At 40.6% G+C, this 13863-nt stretch overlaps 1 non-coding gene across 1 annotated transcript; it reads right to left on the bottom strand.

Annotated features, from left to right (window-relative positions):
- Positions 1-945: 945 nt before the first annotated feature.
- On the bottom strand, positions 946-1016 carry trnag-gcc (transfer RNA glycine (anticodon GCC)). Its single transcript has one exon. It is a non-coding gene; the product is annotated as a tRNA-Gly (tRNA).
- Positions 1017-13863: the final 12847 nt, after the last annotated feature.

The following is a 13863-nucleotide window of genomic DNA, read 5'->3' as shown; positions in this document are numbered from 1 at the left end:
TTCATGGTTGTTCTGCTGGAATGAACGGAGTTCCGTATCAAAACAGAAAGTTAGCAGCAGCGCACACATACTAACTAAACGCGTTGATATTCCGTGAAGACAACGATTGGCTGCAAAATGAAACGGTGCACTTTAATTCACTGCATGTCTGACAGCAGCTTCAGCTAGTTAGCGCGATGCTACACTTAGCTTGTTTAGCATTTTACGGCTGTTTATTAGATGTCTCCTGTGCGCGTGCTCCTTCCGTCTGGTCCGTTCATCAACGTTAAACATTCTACAGATCGTCCGCACGGAAAACGCAACCGCGTAAATTGGCTCAAGTTGTTTCCACAAAACGGCCAAAACACCATTTAATCTATGCCTGCAAAGTTTTCCCGGCACACAATCCGATACAAACTTTTTGAGCTCACAGTCAATCTTCTTCTGGATCACTTCCGGCATTTGGTACATTCCCCTTCCGGAAGATTTCTTTTGGAAATTTGTTTTCTAACATGTGAATTTGTTTTGTCCGGGGTAAAAGTGTTTTCTTATGTAATTGTGTTGAATAAAATGTAAAAATGTTTCCACAACATGTAAATTAGTTTGACGCTTTGTAAAAGTGTTTGGCACTTTGTAATTTAGTTTTGCACTTACCGGCCACCGTATCAAACAGAGCAGGAACACTAAAGTAAGGGGCGGGGGGTGAAAACGACAGGAGGGTTACAGAGCAGATTCTCTCTGAGGGGACGGATGTTGCCACAATACACAGTGTGTGTGCCATCACATGTGGAAGATGTGTGCAGACTGAAGCCTTGGTCTGCCACCAGCTCAGAGGGGCTGCACTTCTACTGACCACCAGGGGGCTCCACTGGTTGTTTCACAAAGTCACAGTGTGTTGGAGTCTATCAGGGTATTTTCCAAGCAGCACTGTGTTTCTAACATCTGGATGTTGGTAAAAAGTTACTCTGTATTGGCCGGGAATCGAACCCGGGCCTCCCGCGTGGCAGGCGAGAATTCTACCACTGAACCACCAATGCTTACTTAACTGTTTTTACCATGACGTCATGAATCTTCAGGCATCAGCAGCCTTTCACAGATGATTTTTCTAATTTCTGTGTTAATATACAACAATGTATTTACATTCAAGCTGATATCTTTCTATAATAATCCATCATGGACTGCTGGACTCTTTGATATCAGTAAATCCAGCGTGTTTTAAAGAAATTCAGAGTGTTTCAGAGTTTCTGACATGATACAGACAGACAGATCCAACAAAGTATTTAAATGAACTGAGAGCTCAGACCAGCAGAGAGAGAGAGAGCACACACACACACAGTGGACGAGGTGCGCAGCTTCTGTGATTCCAAAAATGAGCGAAAGCAGGAAAAGACGCATTTTGATAAGTAGAAGGAGGAACAAACCAACAGATTTGGTTTTAGTTCAATTTAACGCCACTTATTTGTCTAATAACAGCTGATTTGTGTTTCACTTCATTCTTTCGCGAGACAAGCGTGAGCTTCTTTATGCGCATGCGCCGTTCCGGCTGAATCGAATGCGAGTGTGACGTTGGAGTTGGTGTCGCGTGGGAGAGCGATGAAGGACAGGAAATGCCTTTGATCTCCAGTGACGTCACACAGCCTCATAGAGGTGAGTAAACAGTTGTTGGTTTCAGTGAAACATTCATTCATCCTCAGAGTCATCTGCTTCTACCGATCTCCATTTTCATTTCCAACCACTCAGAGAGACAAGAACACACACAGACACACTCTGACTAACCAAACCATTCCAGGAACAATCAGGATGATTCTGGCTCAGGGTGTGACAGGTCCGGGGTTCAAATCCCAGATGAGCCCTTTGTCAGCTGTTGTAAGAAGTGAAAAAGCCTCCTAAATGTGGAGGGAGGCCGACTCTGTCAGAGAGCAGTGTGCATTCTAGCTTCCTTTAGCTGTCAGCCTCTGATCATCAACTCTTCAGCTTCTATGACTTCAACAATTCCTTCTGAATGCAGTCTGAGGCAGTGATTGTGAAACTTTCATTCAGACAGAGATCCCACATTCAGAAGAAAACAGCCACACACAAACAAAGTCATCATGAACAGCCTACATGGAGCCTAAATGAAAAGAAGCAGGAACTAAAGTGTGAAAATAATGATGAACAAAGTGTCACACAGAGAGGCTGCAGCCTGGTGTGGACTATAACGTCAGAAAATGGATCAGTCTGTGACACGGAGCACTAAAGTTGGAAGGCTGAGTTCAGCTTCAGCTTCTTTCATGTTCTCCCTGTGAAAGAAAGAAGGTGAACATGAGCTTGATATGAGAACACAGCAGTGTGCATCATGGTGCTCATGTTCATATAGAAAGAAGGAGGAAAAGCAGCAGCTCTGGTTTGCTGTTTCACTCCCTTTCCCTCCCCGCTATGAGCTGTCACTCACCCACAGCACATACTGTAGACTGGTTCACAGTCAGACTCATGATTCGTGACTCATTGGTTCAGAGTGGAACTCATGAGTCCCAGTTCAGCAGCAGCACATTCACACACTGAGCTGAGAGTCTGCTGCACGACTCCGCTGGAACATTACTGGACTGTATTACATCACTATATCACTCAATGAACCAACCAACATATAAAGCGTTGCTTTAAACTTTTATTTATACAGCCCCTTTCAAAAAAAAAAAAAAGTTCCACAAAGGGCTTTACACATTAAAACATAAGAATAATCAGGATGAGTTCTCCCACACACACACACACACATTATGTTTTTATGCCAAATATAATTTAGTACACTGAATAAAAATTGTCCTTTCAGAAGAGAAACTGTTGCCATGTCCTCTGTTGAGTTCAGCCCTTCAGCATCCTGTTATTTATTGACATGTTTTTTTTGCCACATGTGGATACAAATAAATATTGTTCAAGATAAGAAAAAACATTAAAGAAAAATACAATATTTTTATGAAGTGAAGAAAGGGCCAATTTAAAAGCTTAATCAGTGCTAAATGACAGTCAACATGTTTCACAAGAAAATACTTAACCCTAACCCGCTTGACTTGAGGACTTGAGGAGTCCCTGGGATCATGGTGGACTGGACTCTGTTCTCAGACCAGTTCTGATTCCTCTGTCAGTCTCTGCTGGATGAAGCTCTCCTCTCCACCTCCCAGGAACATGGTCCAGAGTCTGGACAAGCTGCTGCTGCAACATCTGGATCATCAGGAAGCAGCTGATCCTCCATCAACACACACCTTCCTCTTCACCGCCTCCACCTGTGTAGAGAAGAAGAGAGCAGATCCATCAGTGTTTCCTGACTCTGTCCATCAGCTGTCAGTCAGTGATGCAGATCCAGCATAAAGACCTGCAGGAACTTCAGTCCTGTTCAGTCCAGATGTGCAGCAGCTGCTTCCTCTCAGCTCATGTTAACGTGTTGGAGTGAACACACTGAGCTGGAAACTCACAGACCTCAAGTCTGCTGACTCAGCACATTTCTCTGAGTCCACAGTGGAGATAAAGAGCTGAGTCATGAAGGTTCATCACTTTACTGATGATTTACTGAAGGCCCATTTAAACAGAGACTCAGACAGACAGAAAGACAGACAGACAGACGGGATTCTGGTCTGCAGAAAGACCACATGGTGACAGTGTGATGAAAGAAGATCAGTGATGTGCAGCTTTCAGTCAGACTGATCTCAGAGCTGTGACAGATGAACCTGATCAGAGAACAAACAGTCTCAGCTCAGATCTGACAGTTTGATGGACGAGGACCAGAATCTGAACATCTCTGAGTTCTTCAGCTGGAATCTGCTTCATTTGATGGTCACATGATCACAACAGTCCTCTGACTGATCTGACTGGCTGACTGTTTTCTCCCTGTCTTTCTGTCTAATTCTGAAATCTGTTTCTGTTCTCCTCTCACAGCTTCACTGAGGGTTAGAGTTAAACAATATTACTGAAAGGAACATGAACTGAGTCCAACTGTAGCAGAAATAAAACATGAGTCTGACCTCAGAGTCTCCAGTCTGCAGTGAGGACTCTTCACAACATCAGACAGATCCTTGACGTCTGAATCCTTCAGGTCGTTCCACCTCAGGTCCAGTTTTCTGAGATGGGAGGGGTTGGACTTCAGAGCTGAGACCAGAGAAGAACAGCTGATCTCTGACAAACTGCAGTTCATCAACCTGAGTAAAGAATAAAAGATGTGACTTTAGGAGACAAAGTTCCTGCTTGAAAGTGTTTTGTTATCTGTTCAGAGCGAATTATGTTTTAGTGAAGGGATTCCTGTGGTAGCTGATTTTATTTCTGTGGTTTGGGAAAGACGGCAAAAAATTTTTTTTGGTTGATTGTTTTGTTTAAAATGGACCATTATGACTTGAGAAAAGGAAAATAATGTATCTGTGTATGTTTATATGCAGATATATGAGAGTTTATGTTGTTACAACAGCCACTGGATGATTAAATATATCTTATAAACCCATGTGGGTTGGACATTTTTATGAATGACACACAAATAAATTAATAAATGAAATAAACCACAGACTCAAATCTGCATACTAACATACAAATATATATGAATATATGATGTCCCCTTTCCCCTTTGAATATTAGTGCTGTACCCAAAGAAGAAGAAGAAAAAAACAAAAAAAAACAAAAAAAGGTTGATATAAGAATCACAATTCTCATTTACTGATTCAGAATTGGTTCAAAATGTCCCAAAATCGATTTAAAAAATAAAACAATGCTGACAAAGACGCTGTCTGACGTCACCACAGAGCTGGTTCTGGAACATACACATGCACCAAAACAAGGAGGAAACTACAATAATGGAGGAAAGACAGATTCAACAGGCCCTGTCCTTGTTGCAGGCAAAGATTCTGACTCATTTTGGTTTTTACTGAGCTTGACATGACTTATTTTATAGCTTGCTGCTAAGAGTAGCAGTTTTGGTCCACACACATTTGAAAAGGCACTTTCCTTAAAATTTTAAAGGCAGCATGTTTAACTGCTAATTTTTTTTAAAGGGACACTTTTATTTTTGCTATTCAAGCAATATGTGATATTGTATTAAACAACAGTTGCAACAATTCCATCTGGATAAATGTTTAAAACTTATTAAATGTGAAAAAGACACTTTAATGTCTCCATTCGTCATTTTGTCTTGCAAAGCAGACTGGAGTAGATCATGAGGATCCTTTGCACACCTATAGATTGCAGCAGAAATGACGATGAATCGAATTGTTTTGAATCAAAAATCATTTTGTATAAAGAATCGATTTTGAATCGAATCATAGCCACAAAAATCCAAATTGAATTGAATTGTTCGAGAGTGAATGATTCCGACCCCACTGAATATATATTTGTCCATGTTGGTGAGGAAAAATATTTCCTGTAACTGAAACTATGAAGGAATTTTATTATTTTTTTAAAGTTTTAAATCAGTAGTTCAACATTTCTCTGCCACACTGACTGGACTAAACCAGAGAAGAAGAAAACAGATGTCAGCATGAAGATCCTCAGTGAGGACCAGTATAATATCAGCCTGATGTCTGCAGGTCAGAGTCACCACAACTGTAACATCATATTAATCTGAGAGCAGAAATAAAACATGAGTCTGACCTCAGAGTCTCCAGTCTGCAGTGAGGACTCTCCAGAAAACCACACAGATCCTTCAGTCCTGAATCCTTCAGGTTGTTCCGACTCAGGTCCAGTTCTCTGAGATGGGAGGGGTTGGACTTCAGAGCTGAGACCAGAGAAGAACAGCTGATCTCTGACAACCTGCAGTTCTCCAACCTGAGTAAAGAATAAAAGATGTAACTTTAGGAGACAAAGTTCCTGCTTGTGAGTGTTCAATGTTTCATCATCTGTTCAGAGCTGAAGGTTTAGAAAGTAGAAATTTAGAAAATGAAAGTCAAACAGCTGAACCAACAGGAAGCAGCTTCACAACAGTCAAATACAAACAGTGACAAGATTTAATGAGAAAATGAAACAACACTGTAAAGAACCTGAACTGACTCAGACTGTCATCATCGTGAATATGAACTGTGTGAAATTCAAAATGTCATGTTCAAATGAGTGAAATTCTGTTTTCAAAAGTTATTTTCAACAATTTAACAGTTCAAATGTTAAAACCTAAAGAGGATTTTCCCTCATAAATATAAACCTGTCTGCAGGTCAGAGTCACCACAACTGTAACATCATATTAATCTGAGAGCAGAAATAAAACATGAGTCTGACCTCAGAGTCTCCAGTCTACAGTGAGGACTCTTCAGAAAACCACACAGATCCTTCAGTCCTGAATCCTGCAGGTTGTTCCAACTCAGGTCCAGTTCTCTGAGATGGGAGGGGTTGGACTTCAGAGCTGAGACCAGAGAAGAACAGCTGATCTCTGACAACTTGCAGCACTCCAACCTGAGTAAAGAATAAAAGATGTGACTTTAGGAGACAAGGTTCCTGCTTGTGAGTGTTCAATGTTTCATCATCTGTTCAGAGCTGAAGGTTTAGAAAGTAGAAGTTTAGAAAATGAAAGTCAAACAGCTGAACCAACAGGAAGCAGCTTCACAACAGTCAAATACAAACAGTGACAAGATTTAATGAGAAAATGAAACAACACTGTAAAGAACCTGAACTGACTCAAACTGTCAACATTGTGATTTTAACACATCAGAAATAACCAAACAGCAGAGTCAGCCAAACTTTATTTCTATCTCTGATTCTGCCACATATGATTTGACTATCTATCTGACTATCCTCTTGTTGTAAATCATGCAATGTCACTGAATGAGTGGAAGCATCCTGCTTAGCAAAGTTAAATGTTTGAATGGACATAAACTATGTGACCGTATGTTACATGCTGCCTTTGTGAAAGGTGTTTATTGTTGCCATAGTGATGACGGTCGCCAACGGTTTAAGTGTGGAGAAATGTAAGGGGCCACATGAATGGCTGATGGGTCTGTCAATCAAAAACATACGTTTGATTGACAGGTTAACCAGCCAATGGTGACGTTTGTTGGACGCTGAAGTGTGAAGTTCGACTCGAGCCTCCATCTGTTAGCTCTGGCAGGTAATTCCACTCTAAAACCAGTCAAACAGTCAACTACACAACCTCCAAAAGTTCTACACAGAAAACATAACTCATCATTAATGATATATTTGAAGAAACATGAACAGCTGAATGTGGAAATCATACTTAAATATGTAGAATCTATTCTGATCTATGTCATCTTTAATGGATTATAAGGATGGGTTCAAAATTAAATATATAAATAAATTGTTGATTTTCCCGATTCTGACTGATCTTCATTTTAATGATCTGATATCAGTCCACAGAATCCTGAGACTGATATATAACATAGCTGGGAGATCAGCGAGGCAGACGGAGCAAACATGTTTCCTGCAGCAGAGAGAGGAGGGCAACGGGGCAACTGCTCCCCCAGCAGACCAGCCCTTAGAGCCAATCCTTATCTTAGTGTGGAACCAAACCACTGCAGCTGATTGGACTAAAGCTTTGCTACACAATCACAGCAAAATGGATGTTTTCCTGAGGTGGTGATGTTTACATTAGGTATGTTTGGAGCCACCTTATTTCCACTGCTGCAGTGTGTTGGTCATGTACATTCATGTAACTGCTTTGGGGTCAGTGGTTAATGTAAACATTATTATTCTAATAATGGAGCAGGTGGGAAGGTTCCTTGGAAAATGAAAGCATTAGTTCTGACAGTCTGTTTGATATTCAAACTAAATTGGCCTGTCTCTAGACTCTGCCTCTGCCTGCCGTCTGTTTGGGCTGCTGCACGTAGTCAATAAAGTTCTCAGCTGTTCCAGTCTAGACTTGTGCCATTCTTGGGTGACAGAGCGAACCCATTACAGTTTTGTTGTTCTGTGTATGAGCACCTCAGAGGTGTTTTTGTTGGCAAAAGGGTTTATATTTGTGTTGATTTCTTTGATTTTGGATGATTCTAAGAAACATTGAAATAAGATTTTAATATTTCAAATTAATATATGATGTAGCCTTTCAAAAACATTAAATGAATGTTTTCCATTCCGATGTCATTTTGAAATAAACTTTTTCAAAACCTATTTTCAACCATTTAACAGTTAAATGTCTAAACCCTGAAGAGGATTTTCCCCTCATAAATATAAACCTGTCTGCAGGTCAGAGTCACCACAACTGTAACATCATATTAATCTGAGAGCAGAAATAAAACATGAGTCTGACCTCAGAGTCTCCAGTCTGCAGTGAGGACTCTTCAGAAAACCACACAGATCCTTCAGTCCTGAATCCTTCAGGTCGTTCCAACTCAGGTCCAGTTCTCTGAGATGGGAGGGGTTGGACTTCAGAGCTGAGACCAGAGAAGAACAGCTGATCTCTGACAAATTGCAGTTCTCCAACCTGAGTAAAGAATAAAAGATGTGACTTTAGGAGACAAAGTTCCTGCTTCAAAGTGTTTTGTCATCTGTTCAGAGCGAATTATGTTTTAGTGAAGGGACTTGTGGTAGCTGATTTTATTTCTGTGGTTTGGGAAAGAAGGCAAAATATTTTTCTTTGGTTGATTGTTTTGTTTAAAATGTATCATTATGACTTGAGAAAAGGAAAAAAATGTATCTGTGTATGTTTATATGCAGATATATGAGAGTTCAGGTTGTTACAACAGCCACTGGATGATTAAATACGTCTTATAAACCCATGTGGGTTGGACATTTTTATGAATGACACGCAAATAAATTAATAAATGAAATAAACCACAGACTCAAATCTGCATACTAACATACAAATATATATGAATATATGATGTCCCCTTTCAAAAAAACCAGATTGAGTGATAAACCTGCAGTTCTCCAAACTGAGTAAAGAATAAAAGATGTGACATTAGGAGACAAAGTTCCTGCTTGAAAGCGTTCAACGTTTCATCATCTGTTCAGAGCTGAAAGTTTAGAAAGAGGAAGTTTAGAAAATGAAAGTCAAACAGCTGAGCCAACAGGAAGCAGCTTCACAACAGTCAAATACAAACAGTGACAAGATTTAATGAGAAAATGAAACAACACTGTAAAGAACCTGAACTGACTCAAACTGTCAACATTGTGATTTTAACACATCAGAAATAACCAAACAGCAGAGTCAGCCAAACTTTATTTCTATCTCTCTTCTATCAGAACAATCTCATAATGAATGAACTCTCGTGGGGGCTTTCGTACTCATATTTTGCAGTTTCATAGTCGTATTTCACAGTGTTGTACTCGTATTTCGGACTTTGCAAATGTTATTTTGAGGCACACTTGTAAGATAAATTTACGGAGCACACAGCACTATGACAGCATATATACGATGTCCCTTTTCAAAAACATTAGATTAATGTTTTCCATTCCGATGTCATTTTGAAATAAACTTTTTCAAAAGCTATTTTCAACCATTTAACAGTTAAATGTCTAAAACCTGAAGAGGATTTTCCCTCATAAATATAAACCTGTCTGCAGGTCAGAGTCACCACAACTGTAACATCATATTAATCTGAGAGCAGAAATAAAACATGAGTCTGACCTCAGAGTCTCCAGTCTGCAGTGAGGACTCTTCAGAAAACCACACAGATCCTTCAGTCCTGAATCCTTCAGGTCGTTCTCTTTCAGCTCCAGTTCTCTGAGATGGGAGGGGTTGGACTTCAGAGCTGAGACCAGAGAAGTACAGCTGATCTCTGACAACCTGGAGTTGTCAAATCGGAATAAGGAATAAAAGATGCAGATAAAATCATTGATAATCACTCAGAAATGTTCACAAGACTTTAAAGTAAAGTTCCACCACATTCTGTCTGAATGTTTGAAGTGTTTCTTTAGTGTAATTGTCATTTCAGCCACTGGAGGCTGAAGTTCAGCAGCTCCTCACTCTAAAACAAAGTGATTCCCTCAGCTGACCTGCGGCTGCAGTGGAATACAGGACATACTTGTGTAGGAATACAGCAGGTGGCTGCTTCATAAATATGTGGCAGCAAAGGAAAGTTCTGCTTTGATGTGAAGATAAAGCTGTAAAATCTTCTAAATGAAGAACATTTCAACATGTGTGGGACTGTTTGTTTTCAAAGTGTGTAGAAGAGCTTTTTGATGTTGACTCCGTCCACAGCGGCTCATCACTCAGCTTCTGTACCGCTGCTCTGAACTCCATCTACTGCAGTAACACACTGACTGAGTATGACCACACCACAAAGAAACACAACTATCACTGTGCTCAGTGCAGGGAAACCTGTGGTGGAGCTCCAATCCTTTGGAAATAACAGCTTTCAGAGCACAGGGGGGCCACGGCCACGTGTCTGAAAGCCCCATGAGGGCTGGAGTCTCAACAACACAACTGACTCTGGTCCTCAGCTCCACACCCTCCAAGTCTGAAGACATTTATTAGGACATTAGATTCAGCGGTGGATTAAAGATCTACCACAGTGGACTGACCTCAGAGTCTCCAGTCTACAGTCTGGACTCTCCACAAGATCACGCAGCTCCTTCACATCTGGATCCTGCAGGAGGTTTCCTCTCAGGTCCAGTTCTCTGAGATGGGAGGGGTTGGACTTCAGAGCTGAGGCCAGAGAAGAACAGCTGATCTCTGACAACCAACAGCATCTCAACCTGGAAAAAGAACAAATCATGGAGATCAGATGACTGATAATAAGTCAGAAATGTCCTGATCCAGAACTTCTCCATCTTCTCAAACTCATCACCCACTTTAACATCTCAAATGTTGCTGGTCCACATCAGACCTTGTTCCAATACAAAGACCAAGACCAGGATTTAAAGATCCAGTCCAGATCAAAGACTAAGGTCTCCCTTGGTCCTGGTTTCTGACTGGAGATCAAACATGCGAAACCAACTCTTTGGTTCCTGGAAGACTTTTCCTGATTAATATATTGAACAAGTAAATTCAAGTTTTGGGAAAGACTGACAACTTTTATTATTATTATTATTATTATTAGAAACAGCTGGAAACATGAAACAACAGCAATTTCTAATAAAAGTGAATACATTCAAGTTAAATGTGAATATAAATTCTGGATTAAACAAATCTATAACAACAACTGAACAGACCTCAGAGTCTCCAGTCTACAGTGAGGACTCTTCAGAAAACCACACAGATCCTTCAGTCCTGAATCCTTCAGGTCGTTCTGAATCAGGTCCAGTTCTCTGAGATGGGAGGGGTTGGACTTCAGAGCTGAGACCAGAGAAGAACAGCTGATCTCTGACAAACTAGAGTTGTCAAATCTGAATAAGGAATAAAAGATGCAGATAAAATAATTGATAATCAGTCAGATATGTTCAGAAGACTTTAAAGTAAAGTGCCACCACATTCTGTCTGGATGTTTGAAGTGTTTCTTTAGTGTAATTGTCATTTCAGCCACTGGAGGCTGAAGTTCAGCAGCTCCTCACTCTAAAACAAAGTGATTCCCTCAGCTGACCTGCGGCTGCAGTGGAATACAGGACATACTGTGTGTAGGAATACAGCAGTTGGCTGCTTCATAAATATGTGGCAGCAAAGGAAAGTTCTGCTTTGATGTGAAGATGAAGCTCTAAAATCTTCTAAATGAAGAACATTTCAACATGTGTGGGACTGTTTGTTTTCAAAGTGTGTAGAAGAGCTTTTTGATGTTGACTCCGTCCACAGCAGCTCATCACTCAGCTTCTGTACCGCTGCTCTGAACTCCATCTACTGCAGTAACACACTGACTGAGTATGACCACACCACAAAGAAACACAACTATCACTGTGCTGCACATGAACTGTGCTCAGTGCAGGGAAACCTGTGGTGGAGCTCCAATCCTTTGGAAATAACAGCTTTCAGAGCACAGGGGGGCCACGGCCACGTGTCTGAAAGCCCCATGAGGGCTGGAGTCTCAACAACACAACTGACTCTGGTCCTCAGCTCCACACCCTCCAAGTCTGAAGACATTTATTAAGACATTAGATTCAGCGGTGGATTAAAGATCTACCACAGTGGACTGACCTCAGAGTCTCCAGTCTACAGTCTGGACTCTCCACAAGATCACGCAGCTCCTTCACATCTGGATCCTGCAGGAGGTTTCCTCTCAGGTCCAGTTCTCTGAGATGGGAGGGGTTGGACTTCAGAGCTGAGGCCAGAGAAGAACAGCTGATCTCTGACAACCAACAGCATCTCAACCTGAAAAAGAACAAATCATGGAGATCAGATGACTGATAATAAGTCAGAAATGTCCTGATCCAGAACTTCTCCATCTTCTCAAACTCATCACCCACTTTAACATCTCAAATGTTGCTGGTCCACATCAGACCTTGTTCCAATACAAAGACCAAGACCAAGATTTAAAGATCCAGTCCAGATCAAAGACTAAGGTCTCCCTTGGTCCTGGTTTCTGATTGGAGATCAAAGGTGCGAAACCAACTCTTTGGTTCCTGGAAGACTTTTCCTGATTAATATATTGAACAAGTAAATTCAAGTTTTGGGAAAGACTGACAACTTTTATTATTATTATTATTATTATTATTATTATTAGAAACAGCTGGAAACATGAAACAACAGCAATTTCTAATAAAAGTGAATACATTCAAGTTAAATGTGAATATAAATTCTGGATTAAACAAATCTACAACAACAACTGAACAGACCTCAGAGTCTCCAGTCTACAGTGAGGACTCTTCAGAAAACCACAGAGATCCTTCAGTCCTGAATCCTTCAGGTACCAGCTGTGACTCAGGTCCAGTTCTCTGAGATGGGAGGGGTTGGACTTCAGAGCTGAGACCAGAGAAGAACAGCTGATCTCTGACAAACTGCAGCGTCTCAACCTGAGTAAAGAATAAAAGATGTGACTTTAGGAGACAAAGTTCCTGCTTGAAAGTGTTCAATGTTTCATCATCTGTTCAGAGCTGAAGGTTTAGAAAGTAGAAGTTTAGAAAATGAAAGTCAGACAGCTGAACCAACAGGAAGCAGCTTCAAAACAGTCAAATACAAACAGTGACAAGATTTAATGAGAAAATGAAACAACACTGTAAAGAACCTGAACTGACTCAAACTGTCAACATTGTGATTTTAACACATCAGAAATAACCAAACAGCAGAGTCAGCCAAACTTTATTTCTATCTCTGATTCTGCCACATATGAACTCCTGTATAACAATCTGAACTCTGGCAGGTAAGTCCACTCTAAAATCAGTCAGTCTACAAACAAGCTGCAGAAGTTCTACACAGAAAATCTAACTCATCATTAATGATATATTTGAAGAAACATGAACAGTTGGATGTGGAAATCATACTTAACCCTCCTATTATCCTCGGGGTCAATATGACCACATTCAATGTTTATCATTCAAAAAATATTAGTTGATTTTTTTTTTTTTTTGCTTTGTATTTCATGACTTTTTTATTTTGATGGGTACAATTGATTAAGCATAAAATTATCATGAAGACATTTTTCAATGTGCTGAACACATATTGCACACATTGGTATTCCTCTGGGGTCAATTTGACCCCAAGCTGTTTTAGCTGTGTAAAACTGGTCTGCCTGTGTGTGACCCATGTGTGACCTAACATTCCCACACCTATAGGTGCAGAATTGATACTTTTAAGTTGATACATGACATGGGGGGTATGAATGTGTGTGTGTATCTGACATATTACTAACACCTTCCAACGTGGAACAAATATTTCCTGTGCTGTGGAGGGCGGGTTTTCCCCGTCAAAGACATTGATAGTTCATTCAAAATAAGGGAGGAGCAAACATACAAAAGCTTGCTCTCTGTCCAAATCATTCCTCATTGAGCTGTGTATAAGTAAGTAAGTCAGTCAGTCAGTCACACTCTCTCTCTCTCTCTCTGTGTGTGTGTGTGTGTGTGTGTGTGTGTGTGTGTGTGAGAGACACAGTGGATTGTGTTGAGGAGGACCCTGATTTGGAGGCA

Source organism: Echeneis naucrates, chromosome 2 (genome assembly GCF_900963305.1).
Source record: "Echeneis naucrates chromosome 2, fEcheNa1.1, whole genome shotgun sequence".
Classification (NCBI taxonomy): Eukaryota; Metazoa; Chordata; class Actinopteri; order Carangiformes; family Echeneidae; genus Echeneis; species Echeneis naucrates.
The sequence above is the reverse complement of the archived record's forward strand: the minus strand, read 5'-3'. Positions and strand labels throughout refer to the sequence as shown.